Source organism: Marmota marmota, unplaced genomic scaffold, assembly GCF_001458135.2.
Source record: "Marmota marmota marmota unplaced genomic scaffold, marMar, whole genome shotgun sequence".
Classification (NCBI taxonomy): domain Eukaryota; kingdom Metazoa; phylum Chordata; class Mammalia; order Rodentia; family Sciuridae; genus Marmota; species Marmota marmota.
Window position 1 is genome coordinate 636,120 of NW_026000229.1, and position 16,408 is coordinate 652,527.

At 39.8% G+C, this 16,408-nt stretch overlaps 1 non-coding gene across 1 annotated transcript; it reads right to left on the reverse strand.

Moving 5' to 3' along the window:
• Positions 1–15,909: 15,909 nt before the first annotated feature.
• Positions 15,910–16,016, reverse strand: LOC125613449. The gene has a single exon (XR_007344016.1). It is a non-coding gene; the product is annotated as a U6 spliceosomal RNA (small nuclear RNA).
• Between the last annotated feature and the right edge of the window lie 392 nt (positions 16,017–16,408).

The following is a 16,408-nucleotide window of genomic DNA, read 5'->3' on the forward strand; positions in this document are numbered from 1 at the left end:
CAGTAAAAAAAAAAAAAAAAAAAAGAAAGAAAGAAAGAAAAATTACCATTTTTGATCTCTGGTCTAGGCTGAGCTAAACTATTAATTTTTACTAGTTATGTTTTCAAGGCTATTAAGTGATTTTGTAACAGGAAGTAGTGGCTGAACTTGTGTTCCTCCTGCCTCAGCCTCCCAAGCTGCTGGGATTACAGGCATGTGCCACCATACCTAAACGCTATTCAGTTCTTGATAGTCCTAAAGGGGAGAAAGAGAGACAGTGACAGAGAAAGAGAGGGACAGACCAGGGACAGATAGCTTTTTTCTTCCAGCCATGCCTCACTTACTTATAGTTTTTTACCATCTCCCAGTCAGTTCATTGAAATGATTAATCCATTAAATGGCTTAATTCACCAATGAGGTCATAGCCCTTGTGATCCAGTGATTTTATCTCTGAACATTGCTGAATTGTCTCAACACAACAGCCCAACTTTTAAACGGTCAGAGGAAATACAAATAATTGTTTTGTCAATAAGATACTAATTTTTATGGCCAACTGTATTCCTATTGATGTAGATAATGTAACATGATCTTACTATGTTGAAATATGATGTTTTATCAATAGGAAATGTAATAAACTGACAAGGAAATCAAAAGCAGTCTGATACTTAGAAAGACATTTGCTTTTACATTGTTCCAGGGCAGTAAAATAATATGATATAAAATGATGCCAACCATATAATCATATTTTATATGATTACACTTAAGTAGTACTTATTTGTATGCCCTATTTCATTGAAATCCTATAAACAATTATGCTGTCTTTCTAATAAAAAAAACCACCACCACTTATTTTAATTCAAAGCCACAAATCAAATATAAGAAGTCTCTTGCTGTTCATTTGTAGTATTTCTGATTTTTAATAAAATGTCCAAATTAAACACTTGGGCCTAGAGTTTTGGCTCCATGGCAGAGGGTCTGCCTAGCATGTGCAAGGCTCTGGGTTTCATACCCAGCATCATCTCTCTCACACACATACACATATACACACAATCATCACTTGCTTCAAAGTATAATGGGGAAAAAAATGCACGCACATGCGTGTGCGCGCGCATGTGCACACACACACACACACACTCATTAGGAAAGGTGAAGTCAGATAGTGGTCATGGCCACACTCATTGATCATTGCTGGACCATCTGGTGATCTATTTGAAGAGGGGACAGAGAGTCCAACTGTGAGCGACTTCGTGTTCAAGGAGCTGGTGGGGTCGAGTTGGGTGGGCTGGCAGGAGACATAGGATTTGAAGACAAAGCCAGACAGAGATAACACACTGGGGTCTCCTGAGCAGAAGTTGCAGGATCACTTATTGGAGTTGCTCTTGCTGAGATAAAACAGGAAGGAGTATGGGGAGAAAATAGGCAGAGATGAGAGCTGAATACAGAGTGTGCAGGATGAGAGAGTATTGGGGGGTTGGGATGCCACCAAAGTGGCAGAAGGTTAAACTCACACCCAAGGTAGGACTGTGACTAGTGGAAGCACTATGTCATCACAGGGAGCCAGGGTGGTCAAGGGATGGCCCCACATTTGGAAAATGAGAGGGCTCCATGGTGCCTATGCATGCCCAGTGAGCAGCCTCAGGCAAAACTACAGGGCATTGCACCCACTGCTTCAACACTTCTGCCTTCACCCTTCCGTGGCAAAGTGAACACAGCTGGAAAAACAGTCACAGAACATATGAGTGTAATCACCATATTTTTGGAAACACTACTTCCAATGGCACACCCATGAAAATAAAGGGGTCATCTTTCCAAACATTCCTGGACTTCTTTATCTCCTCCCCAACCTATTCACTACTTAAGCTCATTTCTCATCGAGTTCACATTAGACTATTCAGCCTCTTGAATGTCAGAACTGTTCTTCAAAAGTGCACCTCCATAGGAATGCCATGCAATTAGCAATTAGCAATGGCCATTGCTTTCAGTTTGGGTCTTTTGAGCAATATCAGCGGGAGGTCTAGATGATGAATTCCTCTCAGCATTGAGGACACCATTTCCATCTTAATAATACTAGTAATCACAACAGAAAAAAAATTAAACAGTTCCTCCCTCAGTACCACTCATTAGGAACCAGTCACTGGATGGCAATTCATATCCTTTACCTCAAATAAGTTATCATGTGGTCGTAACAGTACATTCCCACTTACAGATGTGGAAACTAACCCTGTAGCTCCAGAGTTTTTTTGAGCTAAACTATTAATTTTTACTAGTTATGTTTTCATAACTAGTAAAATGAAAACACTAGTAAAATGAAAAAACTAGTAAAATGTGACACCATGGAGAGATCTGTTTTTATTATTATTAATTTTTTTAAATTGTAGATGAACACAATAGCTTTATTTTATTTATTTATTTTTATGTGGTGCTCAGGATTGAACCCATTGCCTCATACATGCTAGGCAAGCGCTCAACTCCAGCCTGAGATCTGGTTTTGAAAGCACATCTGATTTGGCACTCTGAAGTCTACCAAGAAGACTTTCCATATACTAAGCAAAAACCTCTTCTCCCCCACCCCTTTTAAATCATGTAGCCAGAGACTAATGTGATCTGAGAATAAATATCACTATGCTTGAAAAAGGCTGGGAAAGCAGCCAGTTCCAGACCTATGCCAGTGTTTGAGACACAGAATAACAAATTTTAGTCCATTTGCCAAAACTCCCGCCTATTTGCAAACAACCAGAGGGTAGGGGGATTTGTCCAAGGTCAAAAGTCACCAAATTGCTGTTTTTGCTACAAACTGGGACATGTGCTCTAAGTCAGCCCCAGTGGATTGAGAAATAAGCTCATCATTCACTGGGACTAAATGCAGCCAGGACCATTTGAGCTGCTGCTACAGAGGGATACAGCCCTGCTCACCTTGGGGACTTACTCTGCACTAAAAGGTCAGCTTCATAAGCTGCTTATTCTCCTGGCCAGGCTGACTTGGTAGCTCCAAGAAGTGCTCCCAAATCAAGCAGGACACACCTGATATTTCTGTAAGCACAGGAAAGACCAAGGAGCCTGTGTCTGATGCAGCAGCTGGACTGGCTTACAGGTTGCATCTGCACAAAGTTGCCCCACCCTTTTTCACAAAATCCTTCCTGCAGGAAATATTTATAAACAGTTCTAAATTGCTGGTTTTGAAATGATGAATAATTAATGATGATGCCTCACATCTGGTGGGTGCTTTCATTTGGGGTCACAAAGTCCCAGGGCATGCAGTCTCATCTAACTTAATGACTCATCCCCAGTAAGAGAGGGCTCAGGGCCTCATAGCCCCTTGAACCTGTCCTTAGACTTTAAGCTCTCCCAACTGCCACCAGATGGTCCAAAAATGACCACTAATTGAGTGTGGCCATACCACTATCTGACTTCACCTTTCCTAATGAGTGTGTGTGTGTGCACATGAGTGTGCATGCATTTTTCCCCCATTACACTTCTGAAGCAAGTGATGATTGTGTGTGTATGTGTATGTGTGAGAGAGAGATGATGCTGGGTATGAAACCCAGGGCCTTGTACAAGCTAGGCAAACCCTCTACCATGAAGCCCAAACTCTAGCCCCAAGTGTTTAATTTGAACTAATAAAATCAGAAATACTACAAATGAACAGCAAGAGCCTCTTACATTTGATTTGTGGTTTCGAATTAAAATAAGTGGTGGTGTTTTTTTTATTTTATTATTAGAAAGACAGCATAATTGCTCATAGGATTTCAATGAAATAGGGCATACAAATAAGTACTACTTAAGTGTAATCATATAAAATATGATTACATGGTTGGCATCATTTTATATCATATTATTTTACTGCCATGGAACAATAATGTAAAAGCAAATGTCTTTCTAAGCATCAGACTGCTTCTGATTTCCTTGTCAGTTTATTACATTTCCTATTGATAAAACATCATATTTCAACATAATAAGATCATGTTACATTATCTAAATCAATAGGAATACAGTTGGCCAGAAATATCTGCATAATTTGTATCTTACTAACAAAACAATTATTCATTTTTCCTCTGAATGTTTAAAAGTTGGGCTGATGTGTTGAGACAATTCAGCAATGTTCAGAGGTAAAATCACTGGATCACAAGGGCTATGACCTCATTGGTGAATTAAGCCATTTAATGGATTAATCATTTCAATGAACTTAGTGGGAGATGGCAAAAACTATAGGCAAGTGAGGCATGGCTGGAAGAAATAAGCCACTAGGGGTGTGGCCTTAGGGACTGTATTTGTCCCTGGTCCTTTTCTCTCTTTCTCTGTCTCTCTTTCCTTCTCCCCTTCAGAACTATGGAGAACTAAGTAGCAGCTGGGCGAGGTGGCACATGCCTATAATCCCAGCGGCTCAGGAGTCTGAGGCAGGAGGATCGGGAGTTCAAAGCCAGCCTCAGCAAAAGGGAGGTGCTAAGCAAATCGGTGAGACCCTGTCTCTAAATAAAATACAAAATAGGGCTGAGGATGTGGCTCAGTGGCTTAGTGCCCCTGAGTTAATTCCTGGTACCCCAAAAACAAAAAGAACTGAGTAGCTTTCCTGTGCTATACCCTTGTGTCATGATGTTCTGCCTCACTTCAAGCCCAAAATAATGAAGCCAGCTAACCACAGACAGAAACCTCTAAAACCATGAGCCAAAATACATCTTTCTTCCTCTAAATTGTACTTGTCACGTATTCTGATCTTAGCTCAATGAAAAGTTAACTAACACACATAGGTTCAAATGTAATTATCCAAGAAGATCCATAGGGATACATCTAAGAAAAAGGAAATCACATGTGAACTAACTACAACCTACCAGGCAAACCAGCTGAAATGCACACTTTATTTATTTTTATTTTTTTAAAGTACTGGGGATTGAACCCAGGGGTGCTTTACCACTAAGCTATACCCTCAGCCCCTCCCCCCTTTAAACCTTTCTATTTAAAAAAAAAAAAACTTTTTTAATTTTAAGATTAGGTCTTGCTAAATTGCACAGATTGGCCTCCAACTTGCAATCCTTCTACCTTAGCCTTCCTGAATAGCTGGGATTATACATATGTGTCACTGCATCTGGCTGCCCACCCCCTTTTTGAACAAAGAAGAAAACAGGATGCAGTAAGTAAAACCCTAAGTGGGAGGTTTAGGAGGTCCAGGCCAAGAGATCCAAAAATGTATAAAATAAAAGGCAAAACAGTTAAAGAATGGGGTGGGGTGCACAAAAAATCTTTCCTGAGCCTTAGAAATTTACTAAAAGGAAGAACATGGCCATGCATGCTGATATGTCAGGAACTGTGTCCACACCAGAGGGAAAATTTCTCTAGAATTTAAAAATACTTTGAAAGATTTGAAAAACATGAAGTGACCAGTTTTTGTCCTCTTGACCTGAACATTCAAAGAGATCTACGAAATTTACAACAACACTTAACAGAACACACTTTTTTTTTCCCTTTCTTTTTTTTCTACACTGGGAATTGAATCCATTCTCCCACTGAGTTACATTCCTGGTCCTTTGCCCTTACTCTTTGGAGACAGTGTCTGGCTAAGTTTCTGAGGCTGGCTTTGTGCCTGGTACTTGGGATTCTCCTGTTTCAACCTCCAGAGCATCTGATATCACAGGTGTGTGTCACTACCCACCTTTGTTTAAACGAATGTTAGTTTGATCTAGCTGAACCTGTGGTCCTGATTTGCAAATCTATTCTACACCTGAATAAAATTTCCTTTACTTATTTTAACTTCATGTATCATTTCTTGGTTGACAGAATCTCCTGGAAGAATAATTAGTACCAAGAGCTTATACATTAGAAATAAGATATTCCTTCATGGAATTTATTTTTTTTTTTGAGATGATGAACAAATAAAGGACTGTACATTCATGTGTGTGCACATGTATGCTTGTGTGTGTGTGTATATGTGTGTGTGTGTGTGTGACAGAGAAAGACAGACAGACAGAAAAATTTAACAGCACTTTAAAAAGACTCAAAAAGACTGCACAACTACCCAAAATTTAATATACACTCATTACACAACAGGCAGAGAAATTGGAAGAAGAGACAATTGCTTTAAAGGGTTTCTCAACCTCAGCACTACTGACATTCTGAGCCAGGTAATTTACTGTAGAGAGCTTTCTGCTCATTGTAGGATGTTAAGCAGTATTCCTGCCTCCACCCAACAGATGCTACTGTGACTCTCAAAGATGACTCCACACACTGCCAAATGCCTCCTGGGGTTCAGAATCACACCTCCCTGCCCCTGTTGAAAACTCCTGCATCAAACTACCTAGGACAAACATTCTACAAAATGGATTATTAAGTAAATGTTTATAGGACCAACATATCTGAAAAATCACGAAGGTGAGAACTCATGGCTGAAACAGAAACAGCGAAATTTGCAGTAGGAACTTGAGCCAAATGTGTTGCATAACATCCAGACTGTATCTTCCTTCTACCATAAACTGAAACATCTGCTCCTTCAGTGGGATGTGCTAATGGATTCTGAATCCAAGACTAAAACTCAGAGACAGTGATAGATGACACTTGTAGTGATTTTTCTGGAGTGAATTTTCTGATCACAAAATTACCAAAAATATAGTAGGTTAACTATTAGCATAAAATGCATTTTCTGATCTCACTCATATATGAAATCTTAAAAAGTTCATCTCATAACCAGAGGCTGGCAAGGGTAGAGGAGATGGGAGGAGGAGAGAAGTTGGACAATGGGTACTAAGTTACAGGAAGGAAGGAGAAATAAATTTGGGTGTTCTATTGCACAGTGGGATAATGATAGGTAATGATAATGTATTGTATACTTCAAAAAAAGATAGTAGACTGTGAATGTTTTCACAACAATAAAATGATAAATGTATGAGGAGATGTTTACCCTAATTTGTGTACACATATCAAAATATCACATGCAACCCCAATAAATAGGTACAATTTTACATGCAGTTACAAATAAATATGAAAAATCAGAGATAAAATATTTTCTATTATACACATCTCCTAAAAGTGATATGTCCCAGATGTGTGGAAGCACGGGCATGCAGAAAGGAGACTGTTTGAATAGGTCAGGATTACTGGGAAGTATTGGCTGTTCTGAGATGAAAACAGAAAGAGTGATGCATTATCCTGGCAAAACTCTTGCCCAGAGAATGAAGGCCTTAGGCTTCTTCAGAAGGAAAAAAGGATGCTGAGTTTCTCAGACAAGAGGGGGACACAGTGCACTATACTCTAACAACCCAGTCACTCAATGTAACACCAAATAACCCAGGATACATGAATTTTCCCCAGGAAATATGTTAGATTAAAATGATACCTGGAACCATTTAGTGAGTTTTACCATGAAACTATTCTTATTTTTGGAAAATCATTTCTTTGGATACTCACAGGGACTAGTTCCAGGGCTCTCCTCAGATGCTCAAGTGCCTCTGTAAAATGGTGTAGTGTTTGCATATGATCTGCCCACATCCTCCCACATACTTTAAATGATGTCTTGCTAGTCGAAGTGTTACACACCTACAGTTCTAGGACTCTGGAGGTGGAGGCAGGAGGATCATTTGAGCCCAGGAGTTCAATGCCAGTCTGGGCAACATAAAAAGACACTGTCTCTTTTTTAAAAATCATCTCTAGAAAACTTACAATATTTAATGGAATGCAAATGCTGTATTGTTTGTGGAATAATGACAAGAAAAAAGCCTGTAAATGTTCAGTACAGACACTGTGTCCCCACTACCCCCTGTTCCAAGATTGGTTGAATTCACAGTGTGCAACCCACAGATTTAGAGAGCAAACTGTATCTCAGTAGACTCCAGGACATCTTGATGACAACATTGCCAATATAAGGCATGTAAAACATGCGGCGGGGGGGGAGCACTTTTAAAAATTTTTCTAAGTAACTTTTTATACATCCGTTAATTTGGTGGTATGGCATCCCCACAAAATGAGCAGAAGTAAAATCCTCATTCTTACCATGGAGTCCTGTGATTTTAATAAATTTTCCTAAGACATTGTAATCATTCATATTTCTCCCCTCAGAGTACTCACATCCTCCTTTCTATAAGCCATAGGTGTTTCTTCCTCTTTTTTTAAAACCTCCTTATCCAGGCATGGTGATGCACACCTATAGTCCCAGCTACTTGGGAGGCTGAAGCAGGAGGATGGCTTGACCAGCATGAGTAACATGGCAAGACTGCATTTCCAAAAGATAAAAGAAAAATAAAACTTCCCTGCAAGTCTGATGGGCAGGACAGAGCACTATCCTTACCGTTCTTTTTATCTGCATCTCCTTGACTCCCAGACCACTGGGTTTTGTCTTTCTGAACAGTAACTCTTCATATTTCCTTCTTGTTCTTTCTATTAAGTTCTTTGATCCCTTCTTGATAACTTACCCTGCAAGAGTATTTATATTAAAAATATTAACACCTCTTCTGTCTTTTGCTTTACAAATGCTTTTCTCCCTAGAGTTTTGATTTGTTTGTTTATAATTTTTGCTTGTAGTATTTCATCTTTTGCTTGTTTTAAATTTTTATATAGTTAAAAATACCTGATTTTTCCAGGCACGGCTAAAGAAATTTCTAATGTCCCTTCATTGTCCATCTATTTCCTAGTTTTGTTTGTTTCTTAGTGGGAGGAGAACATAGTATTTTTTGGAAAGCCTGCTGTTACTCATTTTTATGTTGCAACCTAAAGAACCAATGCTGTTGGACCCCCAAACAGCCAGTTGTAAACACTACTTTTTAAATCATCCTTCCCCCAATGAACCCAAATATCCACTCTGCTCTATATAAAATTTTCATGTGTAGCCATATGTAGTGGCACATGACAGTAATTTCAGCTATTTGGCAAGCTGAGGTAGAAGAATCACAAGTTGGAGGCCAGCCTGGACAACTGAGCAAAACCCTGTCTCAAAATAAAAAATAAATAAAAAGGGCTGGGGGGGTACCTCAGTAGTAAAGTGCCCTGGGTTCAATTCCCAGCACCACCAAATAATAATAATAATAATACTGCTATCATCACATGTAATATCATTTGTGTTTAAGCTTTATTTATAGGTTCCAGAAATCTACATGTCCACTAGATCATAGTGTGCCTGATCAGTTCCACCACTAGCCTGAACACTGAGAGGAGGCTTCCAGAATATTGACAAAGGTGCCCTTCTAGCCAAAGCAGCCCAGAGGCAGGGATCTGACTCAGCACATGGGGTGCATGCTGGATGGGGTTCCTACTCATCTCTCTGAGGGGCAGAAGTCATGCATAAGTTCTTGCTGCAACCCTGGTTCCAAAGTTTTGTATGAAAAAAAATGCTACTCTTCAATCATCTTTTTAAAAACGTCTTGACTATACTGAGGCATTATGAACTGTAAGACCACTTTACCCAATTCCAAAAGAACCCTAGGTGGAAATGCCCTCCACACATAACACTGCTCTTGGGAATATTGGCATCAAGCAACATCTACTTCTCCTGTTCAGGGCTGCGGGAAACTTTGCGTTGCCTCATGCCTGTTCACACCCCTCAAAGACACAGAGCAGTTGGGACTGAGGGTGTGACTTTGTGGTAGAACACTTGCCTAGCATAGATAAGGTCCTGGGCTCAATTCCTATAACAACCAAACCAAGCCAAACAAACAAAAATACTTCTACGAAGTTGTCTTCATAGAAGTCTTGAACCTTTCTTGTTAAACTTATTCCTAAATATGGTACAGTTTTTGTTCCTATTTTGAGGGGCCATCTTTCCCACTTCCTCTTCTAAGTGCTCATTGCTCCCAAAATTATGATAACTAGTTCTTCCTTAAGTGGCCACAAGTCTTTCCCAGCAATCCTTTTTTGCCAGACATGAGATTTTGTTTGTACCATCCTCCTCTTACCAGGCACCTGTGGGTGAATGGTTAGTATTCTGAGTTAACACAATTGGGCACAGGTCTCCTCTCTAACGTGATGGCAGGTCCCTTCCATACAGAAGGTGAAGTGGCTTCCCAAGTCAGTGGGGAGCAGAGGACTTCCCCAGGGTCTTCCTGGTGGGCTCTTCAGCCACAGAGCAAAGGAAATCAGCCTAGGGAGCAGAGCATCAGTCCTCCTTCTGTGCACCTTTCCCACCGCAGGCACAAGCCTTTGAAGATGTTCTGCTTCCTGGGATTCAATCCAGGACTCTCCAATGCTTGTCCCCCAAGTGTCTGTGGCCCATGGAGGACCCAACTGATGCTGCCCACAGATTTGCATCCACATTTGCCCCAAATGTCCAGAAAGCCAGCAATCACTTCATTCAGGATGTGAGTAGAAGAAGGGTATTGAGTCAAAGCCACCTTTTCCCCAGAGGCCCCGGCATCTTCTGAATCAGAACTTTGAAAAGTGAAAAGATCTCATTGATTTTAAGGTCCCTTCCCTTTATTTTACAGTCTGAGAGGACTGACCAGAAAGGCAAGTCTGTTTTCTCACACACTCAGGGATTCACACTGAGTCAATGCCCTGCAATATGCCTTTGCCTGGGGCTTCTCCTGCGATGGTTTATTGAAAACACTTGCCTTCTGACCCTCCCCAGCCTGGGTGCTAGTTTCTTCCCACCATGCAAAATAAGACATCATGAAAGCAACATACTTTTACAAAAGACACCCTAAAACCTATCACCACAGCAATATTTCCCTGTGACATATTTATTGCTAAATGTTCCTAGATCATGTTCAGCCTGCACAGTTATGATTATTAAGGGACCTTAAACAAACACTTCCCCATCTCAGCAGAATCAGCTGCTAGAATAGAAGGGACATTAACATAAGGATCAAAATGTACTCTCGTGATGTGATTTCTTCTGATGCAGTCTGTGTGGTGACGTAAGGCATCTTCATGGTTCATAGCGGCCAAGCCAAATCTCAATTCTTCACAGTAAAGCAATAATGGCAGCAGTAACCTGGGGGAATTGATTTCACCCCAAATGTTCTGAGAATGAACATTCACAGTATGAAATTTTTGTTTTTCTCTTTGGGTAGAAACATGGTGACAAGGGTTGTGCTTTCTTTTGGGTAGAAACATGGTGACAAGGGTCACCTTCTCCTGGGGGCGTATGCACAGGATCCTGCAATGGTCATCACAGGTGTAGTGTTTCCACTCAGTCCTCACTGTGTTCCTGTGAGGTGCTGTTGTTCCCATATTACAGATAAAGACACCGAGGATCAGAGGGGATTAAGTCAATGACCAAAAACTCACTGCTAAAAGCCAGAGGGAAGCTCCAAAATCAGAAATAGGAGGAAGGCCCCAAACTAAACCAACTCATGCTTTCCAATTTTAGATTATTCTAGTGAAAATACTGAGATGTGGGCTTTGATAAGTTGTAGAATTTCTTGTCTCTAACAAAAAAAAATTATTTTTCTTCTTTAGAGAAACAGAGTAGGTTATAAGTGGTTTACAAGCCAGTGTTTTCTGTTTAATGAAGACATGCAAAGATAAACAAGAGCCCTTTTCTGAAGAATTGAATCAGCCAGGGGTTTCCAACTACCTCAACATGGATCATGGCTACACAGCAAAGTCTACTTATAGGGCCTGGCATACCACCCAGGATAACGCCTGTCAGTGTGACTGTTACATAGGCCCACTGTGAGAAGAGCCCAGGTATCACCTCTGGTCCAACTTTTCTATTTTATTAATTTTATTTTTTTCATTGACATAATATTTGTCCATTTTGTGAGGTATAACATGACGTTTTGACTCGAATAATGATCATATCATACTAATCAGCATAAATATCACACTGAAATTACAATTTCTTTAGGGTAAGTACTTCAAAGCCTTCTCTTCTAGCTATTTTGAGATACATAATGCATAATGTTAGCTGTAGTCACTCTATTTTGCAAAACAAACCAAGAACTAAACCAGCCACAGCAGTGTATGTCTGTAATCCCAGGGACTTAGGAGGCTGAGGCAGGAGAATCACACGTTTGAGGCCAGTCTGGGAAACTAAGCAAGAACTTATCTCAAAATAAAAAGTAAAAAGGACTGGAGATTTGCTAGGTGCCCCTGGGTTCAATCCCCAGTACTGAAAAATAACTGTTGTTCAAAAACAAAAATCACCAGAACCAACTTCTCCTAACGAACTGGAACTTAGTACCTGTTGACCACTTCCTCCTTACTCCACCCACAAGTACAATAATAAACACACAATTAATGAGGATTGGGGGCTTTTGCTGCAGCCTAAGAAGACAGAAAAGCATGTTCTTCCCAAAATTCTTCCCAGTGACTTGGGATTGAGGTTTATAAATGGAAACAAAAATTGCTTTCATGTGTTTGGATTTCTTATTATGTTTATAACTGCTGAATACCACTGGACTAGATTTCTGGTTTTGTTTTTAGCAATGTGTTATGATCCTTTTCCTTAATGTTAGCAGCAGAAATATTTCCCCAAAGTCAGACAGGTATTAGCACTACAATTTCTCTACCTGGAAATATTTCTTTGGTGTTATTTTATTCCTTGACTTTAGAGTCCTGTGTATTAATCATACTCAGGGGGGAAATTGGCATATGAAGATGGTTCATAAATATGGGTGGAGCTCTATCTATCCCTTTCATGGACAGTTGTGGTTCTAGTCATGACCCTGTGAGCACCCACAGAGAAAATCCCAGGAACATGGAGTTCCCACAGAAGGTTGCTGGTGGGGAGTGAGTGGGCTGGGTGGGGAGTAAGTGGGTGAGGGTATGCAAGCCAAAAGGGCGCCTTCATCCATGCACAAACTCAGTGCTGATGAGTCATCAGGGAGCAGTTAACCTACTGTGTCGCTGGACAGCACGCAGTGGCAGTAGTAGTCCAAGCTCCTACTGGAGAGGTCTCACTCCTTCTGCAATATTGGGGACTTTTTAAAAAATTTATTTCTTAAAATTTTAATTGATAAATAATTGTAGCTGTAGATGGGACACAAATTGATGTTTTGATATATGTACACACACATATCGTGGAATGATTCATTCAAGCTATTTAACATGTCAACACCTCACACACTGGTGTGTGTGTGTGTGTAATCTATTTTTTTCAATTTTGAAATACACAATACATTATCATTAGCTACAGTCACCATGCTGTGCAATAGATTCCTAGAACTCACTCCTGCCGTCCATCTGAAACTTTGCATCCTTTGACCAACATCTAGCCTTTACACTCTGGCACTCTCTGGCCCTTGGCGATCATCTACTCTGCTTCTAAGAGACTTTTTTAGATTCCACATACATGTTGAGTTTCTTTAATTTGAAAATCTCAAATGCTCCAAAATCAGAAACTTTTTGAATGCCTGTGTAATGCTACTAGTGAAAAATTCCACACCGGATTTCAGGTGATACGTTTCATTCAAAACACAGCTTCACTAAAAATACAATATAAAATAGCCTTTTGGCTATGTGTGTAAGGTATATACAAAATAAATTCTGTGTTCAGACTTGGATCCTATCCCCAACATATCTCATAATGCATATGTAAACATTACAAAATATGAAAATAAATCCCAAACACTTCTGACCCCAAGAATTTTAAATAAGAGATACTCGACCTGTACATAGAATCTTGTGATATTTGTCCTTCTGGGTAAGGCTTATTTCACTTTATGTGTGTCCTCCAAGTTCCTCTATGCTGCAACAAAACCTAGTAAGGTAGAAATGCATCGCCGCCACTGCTACCACCTCCCACCCTGGCAAAAAGAATTCACAAAACACAAGTCTTCCTAAGCAAGGACTCCTTACTGATATGAAGACAAAGCAGCCTTTGGGGAAGAGAACCCCTGAGGCCAGTACTGTGGTGGCTCCCAAGCTTTCTAGCCTCTGCCCATCCCTGTCTCTAAGTTTTTCAAAAGTTCTGTGTTTCCATTTTTATATTTTATGCTAGATTTTTCATTTTAAGTTAAAATTTTAAAGACTCTTCCATGAAGACCAGATACTCACACTGCTGCACTGGAGGGTGGGCAGTGGGACCACAGGCCCTATCAGTGGGCTTGTGTGAATACACACAAGAATATATTGATATGTGTGAACACATACAACGAATTCCATTTTTATGTGTCTCTATAATGCACCAATTTCTTTAAAAAAATTATAAATAAATAGAAAGAAGACCAATGGAGTAAAAGAAGGGGATCAGGGGTGGGAGGAGGAATGGAAAGGGGAAATACTGGGGAATGAAATGGAGCAAATTATACTATACGCAAGCATGAATATGTCAAAATGAACCACACTATTATGTATAATTACAATGCACCAATAAAAACAAACAGAAAAGAACTATTAATTGATATCTTTATCTCTATACTCTAAGAAATTTTAAGAATGGAGGCAACGCCTGTAAGAATCTTGTTGCTTTTTAAAAATTTTTTAGTTGACAAAAATAATTGTAGGGCAGGACACAGTGGCACATGCCTGTAATCCCAGCGGTTTGGGAGGCTGAGGCAGGAGGATCGTGAGTTCAGAGCCTTAGCAATAGCAAAGTGCTAAGCAACTCAGTGAAACCCTGTCTCTAAATGAAATTCAAAAAAAGGGCTGGGGATGTGCCTCAGTGGTTGAGTCCCCCTTAGCTCAATCCCTGGTGCCCCCCCCCCCAAAATAATTGTATATATTTATGGGGCACAATGTAATGTTTAGTAAACACATTGTAGAGCAATTAAATCAAACTGGTTAAATTCACTGCCTCTCATACTTATTATGTACTTATTGTAGGTACTGAGAATTGAAGCCAGAGCTACACTACCACTGAGCTACAGCCCCAGTCCTTTTTATTTTTGAGACAGGATCTTGCTAAGTTGTCAAGGATGGCCTCCAAATTTCAATCCTCCTGCCTCAGCCTCCTGAGATGCTGGGAATATAGGTATGAAAAACCACACCTAGCTACTTACCATAAATAATTTAAAAAACTATTGTCATTATGATATGAAACCTGGATGGGGACAGGGTAGGGTGGGTGAGGTGCCCATTTTAAGCAAAACACTCAAGGAAAGTTACTAATCCAAACAAATAACTCATTAATTATGGTGAATATTTAATGCACCATTAAAAACAAAATGCAAAAATATCACTGAGGAAGAAAACACTGACATTTTAAATAAAGAGTTTCCCTTTGGCTTCAGGTTCCAGTAAGCTTCACCAAGTTTTCAGAGTCCTAGACACATGAGCTCCTTCTCTTTCCCACCTTGACAGTCCTGGAATTGCCCAACAACTCTGTATCTTAATAACTGTGTACTTCCTTCACTAGGATCTACCTGCCTCCTGTTCCTACCTCCCACTCCATCACTCCACTTCCTCCCTTCCTTTTTTTCCTATTTTTAATTTTTTTAAGTATAACCATATATAATTACAGGGTATGCAGTGATATTATGACATGTGTACCTTGTAAAATGAATGAATCAAGCAAAATTTAACATATCTACCACCTTAAACACTGATCGTGCATGTGTTCTATTTAACTGTGATTTTGTGCCCTTTGACTAACCCCTCCCATTCCCTCCAACCCCTCAGCCTCTGCAAACCACCATTCTACTCTCTTTTGGCAGTTGTAGAAGGACAGAATGCCTTCAGTTGTTTTAGATTCCACATATTAGGGACATCAAATAAGTGAGATATTTGTCTTTCTGTACCTGGCTCATTTCACTTAGCATTTTGTTCTCCAAGTCCATCTATATTGTCACCAGTGACAGGATTTTCTTCTTCTGGAAAGCTGGATAGCATTCCATTGTGTATATTTTCCAAGTTCTCTTTATTCATTCATGCACTGGTGAACCAATCCCATAACTTGGCTATTATGAATAGCACTGCAGTGAACATGGGAGTGCAGATGTCTCTTCGACATACTGATTACATTTCCTTTGGATATATACCCAGAAGTGGGATTGCTGGATCATATGGTAGTTCTATTTTTAATTGTTTTTATTCTTGTTTTTGTAATTGAGACACAATATTTGTACATCTTTTAAAAATATGGAATGCCTCACAAATTTGCATGTCATCCTTGCACAGGGGCCATGCTAATCTTCCCTGTATCGTTCCAATTTTAGTATATGTGCTGCCAAAGAGAGCACTATTTTTAAGTTTTTGAGGAACTTCCATGCTGTTTTCCATAATGGCTGTACTAATTTACATTCCCACCAACAGCATAAAAGGATTCCACAAATGCACATTGAATGAAGGATAAGATACAGTCTGCATTCAGCTTGCAATGTAAGCTGATGGTGAAAGGAAAAATGTGTTGATGAGGGACAGCATGCTCCTGCAGTAGCTCTGGCCAGTAAAGACAAAGTGAGTTATCGGTGCTGCCTACTTAGGGGCAGAAATTTGTACAGGGGACCCTTGGATTTGGTAAGTCTGCTCTGCGTGAACAAAAAAAAAAAAATTTTTTTTTTAAAGAAATTAATCTGAAAGAGAAACCTCTGGGGTGACAATATATTCTCTGCAGAGAACAGTTAGGTGCACA